Source organism: Ixodes scapularis, unplaced genomic scaffold, assembly GCF_016920785.2.
Source record: "Ixodes scapularis isolate PalLabHiFi unplaced genomic scaffold, ASM1692078v2 ptg001361l_1___fragment_2___debris__unscaffolded, whole genome shotgun sequence".
Lineage (NCBI taxonomy): Eukaryota > Metazoa > Arthropoda > Arachnida > Ixodida > Ixodidae > Ixodes > Ixodes scapularis.
The window spans coordinates 350865-356864 of NW_024610146.1; positions in this window are offsets into that span (position 1 = coordinate 350865).

Sequence of the window (6000 nt, forward strand, 5' to 3'; positions counted from 1 at the left end):
CAGGTCCAAGTGGAATGTGCTAACTCCCACCCATATGCATAAGACTGTAAACACAATTTTCTTGGCAGCTCAGGTAACGGACGGATGTGCGGACACATTGGTCGCCCATACTAAGAATAATAAAGGCCTAAAATAATCCCCTTGTATGGTTTTCACAGTATCTGCTAATTATTCACGTTTTCTCTAAAAGCCTAGTCCCACTAGAGCGACAAACACCGATTTTCGTCCGACGACACCACAAAGTTCCATGTCGCCGATGCTGTCCCACTGCAATGGCCAACGCCCGCGACAAATAATAGAGGCGGAGGGCGCCGCGCTCTTGCAGACATTCTAGTTTACCAGTGAACAATACGGTGGAGGGAGGCAATCAAACAACCCCCCTTCCCCTTTCCGCCTCCCGCGCGCCCGCCGCTGCCGCGGTTCCCCCCCCCCCCCCCCCCCGCGCGCCGCTGCCCAAGCGCTGCCGCGGTTTCCCCCCCCCCCCCCCCCCTTCCATCTCCCCAAACGTTCCGCCGCTACTGATGGACCTCGAGCGAGTATGCAGCCTATTTGTGAGCGAAGAAAAACAGCCTCGCATTACCCCATTCGCGCACAATTAGTAATACTGGTAAAAGCAAGCGATCTAGACAATAACAAGGATTTTGACCGGAGGAAAGAATAATCTAGCCCTAACAGACAAAGAAAGGAACTTACTTTGGAACGACCGTACCATGATCTTGGCTGTTGAGCAGATTTGACGTAGTTCCACGGCTCACAGTCGCTTCCTTGTTTAGACACATTTGAAACTAAGATAAACTCCACGCATCACGACTAATCGGTGAATTGACCTGAAGACAGAGATATGAAAACCCACACGCCCGGCCAAACGTGCAAAAAAGGGCCGTGGATTGGATTGGATTGCATTGGTTGGCTCTAATGGATATCTAGCGACTTTACGGAAACTATCTTCAACACGCTTGCAATAAAACGACCAGCAATGCAAATTAAAAAAAAAAAACATTAGTATACACAGTAATAATAACTTATTTAGCATGTAAACATTGCCACAATACTATAAATGCGTCCTGAACACGTAGCAAAAAATTAAATACGAAACTAACCGCACAATGTATCCAATCGACTTCAGCAGACGTATAATCTTTTAAAACATCGCACGTTCCGCATGTCGGTTTGGGTTTGGTTGTTAACGCGTCCTGCTGGTAACGTAGTGGTCGGTGGTTCAAATCCCACTAGAGAGAAAGTTTTCTAATTTTGTTTTATCGCGTTTTTTTCTTGTTTTTATTATTTTAAATATTTGCTGTGTTTTTTGCAGTCGCCGGCCCCCTACTTTAGGGTAAAAGTCACGCAGAATGTGAAAATAGAAAGTGCAAGCCCAAATTTGAGTTGATGCAATGCACAAACCGTGGCCCTCCTGTTTGCCGGGATAAATCGCTCCCTCCGTGCTAATAGGTTGGTTGGTGTAGTACGCAAACAGCGCAAGTGCTTTCAACGAAGTAAAGAAGCTAATAATAATGGGAATATTGAGAGAAAAATTGGAAAATCTGTATGTAAATGGTCAAACTGCCACAGTGATGCAGCCGAAGTTTGTCTGAAGGCGGTCACCTTTAGCCACTATTAAAACAAAAATACCGCTATTTTAAGACAGTTATTTACCTGAGCTCATAGCACGCTACGTATTGAGCACATCTCTTAATTTTCTGACTTCCGGAAAGTAGTACTTAATTTTGTTCTGGCACATCAGTGATATCCATCGCCTGCCCCCTGGTTTTACTTATTGAGGTTGTGCTCCGCAATTTTACTTTTTTATTAGGCCTATAATGTTTTTATTCCTGATATCGAAGAACAGTGCGGATAAATAAACTATCTTTCAGAAACGGTATCCTTCGGTGTGATAATATTTATGTTTTGTAGCGCCAAGGGGTCACATTCACAAACCCGGCAGTGTAAACACCCACAACGCCTTTCTTTGTGTTTCCCGTTTTATCGTGTTAAAAAAAAAAAAGTTTTTATATTTACTTTTTTTTGGTGCGGTATGTCGTATAACATAAGCTATCGGGGACAGATCATCTGGCTATGTGAACATTTGAAATATTTCTGTTAGATGGTCGTAGCTACCACAGAAAATAGTCGATTCTTGCCTGAAATAGCATATTTTCCCACTCAATTAAAATCACCAATAACATGATCTCAGGAAAGTTGTGTACATCTCGCAGCGTCATAAGCAAAACAAACATCTCTTTCTTGTCCAGATTCTGCAATGTAATGCAAATTATTGTTTTTGTAACTCAAAGCGCGTGCTCAATCATGCCACGTGTTTGTTAGTTGTGGTTGTTGTTCTTCACTCGGATTCTCCGCTATACCGTTTTTATTTTATTTTTCTTATCAGTGCCAAACACGTGCGTATACCACCGACCTTAAGTATAGTGCATCAAATTAAACGAGCTTCCTGAAAAGGTGTCCTTCGGTGTTGTGTAATTTATTCTTCATAGCGTAGGTGGTCAGAGTCTCGAATCCTGAACTGCAAATGTTCCACGCCGCATTATTTTTTCTCGCGTTTTCGCGATAAAACACGTCAGCCCTGCCATGCTGGGATCAAATACACCAGCGTCGGCAGTTATTTGCGAAGGATTGATCTACGCAAATATTTCCACTCGCTATTCATGAATTGCCACAGTTCGTCAAAATCTGGAGGACTTAACTGCATAGTAAAAACGGCAAAAAAAAAAAAAAGATAAAACGATGTTGGTCAGTAAACGGAACTTCCATGGCAGGGCTCGCCAGCCTGAACAGCAAAGCGCCGATGCCGGCCAGTCACTGAACTTCCGTGTAAATACTGGCCATCAAAGACAGCAAAGTGCCGATGCCGGCCAGTTACTGAACTTCCATGTAAATACTGGCCATCAAAGACAGCAAAATACCAATGCCGGCCAGTTACTGGAACCTCCATAGAAAGACTGGCCAGCAAAGACAGCAAAAACCCGATGCCGGCCAGTCACTGTAACTTCTTCGGCGGAACTGGCCAGTGAGGAAGACGAAACCCCGACGCCGGCCGTGGCCGGTAGCTCACCGGCACCAATGGCCGGGCGCCGCCATCCTGTTACCGGGACCGGCCGGCGTAGTCCCGATACCGGCCGACGCGGTGTGCTACCTGGGATGGCCCCACACCCAGGTGAGTTCAAGTTTAATTTTTAAAATCTTAATCTGTTCAATCGGGTGGTAGGTTACATTAGGAACAACGTCTCAAGTCTTTTGCTAACAAAATGGATATCGACTTATGAGTATACTTCGATCGGATTATTTGTTGAGTCTGTAGGCCGTCGAGTATAGTTTTATTATTATGTCTACGCCAAATTAGGATGACGCTTTATATCTTTAAAGCAATTTTGTAATTCGTTATTTAATCCCTTTACATTCAAGTAGCTTTGATGTGTTGTGTCTCATTCGTTTCGTTGTACTTGACAAGCTTTTGACACGGTCTCGTTTCAACATCGCGCTGATTCGTTAAGGAACATGTGGGTCGTGTTAATATCGTGTACGTGCTATGAATGTAGGCCAGTACGCAACCTGCCAGCTTTCCCCTTACGTCGTGGATATCTGTGCCACCAATGGCATTTTAGGACCGTATGCACTTTGTTGTTCCGTAATCACCTCGAATGCACGGGTGTGCTGCAAGATAGGAATTCGCAGAGAGCCCACATGCTTCAAATGCTGCAGCAAAGTTATCTCAGATTGCTTCCTACCCAATTTAATTGCAATAACCTTGCTTTTCAAGAATACGCTAATTTGGTCTAGTTTTTCTCTGTGACAATATTCCATATACTTTTGAACAGAATTTCCTGTGACGTACAGTCTCCAAATATTGTTTTCGAACATGCGATCTTGTATGATAACAAAAAACCCGGACCCAAGATATCCTAAAGGTGGGTACCAAATCTATCTTGAACACAAGTTAGATGCCGAGATGCAGTCACAAGTGATATTCTGCGGGCAAGGACCTGTAACTTGACACCAGTATTAGTTTCTTCTGATATACCTTGACCTGGGGCAGGGGAGGAAAAGAGAGACATATAATGAGGGACAACACGCGATGTCCAACAGAGCTTCAGATTTATTTAAAAAAATCCCTTCATAGGGATACGACACCCCAGACGACGCCGGAAAACTCTTTACAAGCACACCTCTACTACTCGCAAATCCCCCTGAAAAGTGTATAAACACAATAAGCCTTTTGTCACAAAGTACTGCGTGCCAAGTAATAATGGCGTCGTTCAGCTGTATGCTGTTAACATCTGTGACATAGAAGCGATTGGTCAGTCGTTTATAAGCGCACGCATAAAAGGCATTTACTAAGCAATTTCTTGCTGCGTAACTATCTATTTTAATTTGTTTGTATCTTATCAACAAACCTTGCAATTCAAACAAAGTAGAACTCTAAAAGAGCTTCTAGAGAACAATTTACACTACGACATGACAATAGCTATAGAGGAGGGCTGGGCAGTATCTGCTGTACAAATGTATGGCGATAATGTGTTAAATATACTTTCTTGTATACATAATTTTATGTCGAAATACCCATAACGCAAGTTTTATTCTTTGTTTTAAAAGTATTTACCTAATAAAGACTTGTTTTTGAATTTGTAAAATGGCGTTTTTAGATATACAGGAGTGTTCTGCAGTCTTCATGTGTGTTCAAATTGTGGCTATGGCAACTTTAAATTGCTTTAATGTTTTGTTTAGCTAATACTTCATTCAACAAGGTATAATTTATTTTACGCAACAGTTCAATGTTATAATTAAAACTGATTTCATTTTTCAGAATGTTACCTGATGGTCACAAAAGAACACTTTTCTAGACCACAAGAAAGTTGCCTAGGAAAATTTCAAAAGCACTGCAAAGGTCCTGCGTTCAACTATACTATAGCTGGCTGTGCTGAACCACAGAACCATAACTAAAATTATATAAACACTTTGAAGGTCGAGGAAACTTGATTATTCAAGTTATATAAAATTTATATTCGAAATCTCTTGGTTTCCTTCTTCATTTCTATGTTTGAACATCACAAATTGTCGAGGTAATATAAACGCACAGTACCGGGTTATCACTTTTTTATATATGCTGCAGCTATTTCCTGGTGTGCTTGACAGCCTCAAATCACCTAATGACCTTTAAAATTTTAGAAGCTAGACTTCCAATTCGTTCAAAATGCGACCAAATCGTGCATAGTGCCATCATGAAAATAAAAATAAAACATTTAAGAAAAAGAACGTATTCTGATTGAGCGTTCTCATATTTTGGGCTTAGGTTGATTTCATAGAAACCTTTCGCGAAGAAAACCTGTACGTCTTTATACGGGACTACACAGGCTAATACAGGCCACCAGAATTTACGCATCGTCCACTAACGTAGCTGTACGGTTTCCGGTATACAAATGCGGGTCACGCGGTGTCGAATACCGGCCGCCGAAATGGGTTTTATGGTCACCGGTGAAGAGCTACCGTCAACACCGGTGTGATGTTAGAGAAGACGGATCACAATGCCAGGCGACCGGTATTCTCCCAATTATACTGGTACGCTTATACCGTTCTCTAAGATATATTTCCCGGATGAAAAATAAGAGACAATATAACAACGAACTGAAACAAAGGTTCAATCGGCAAAGACGTGCCAGAAACCGAAGAAAGAACAAGCCTCAAGAAAGGAACCACGAGCGTCGAAGGCGGCAGGAGCGAGCGATGGTGTGTCGGCGTGACAGCTGGCTAGGGCGAAAGGGAATGAGGCGGCAAGACCGCGCTCGGCTTCTTAACTACTACTATCGGTCCTTCGAAAATTCCTGTTAGCAGGTACGGTAGTGAGGAAGGGCGAGAATCACTGGTCAAGGTCACTCTTGCCTCTTTATCATTTACACTCAGGGTACGAATAAACACGAATATTCTATATGCACGGAGAAGCGCTCCTTTTCGGTCATGGACGCAGCTTTACTCGCCCGTTTCACAGTGAAT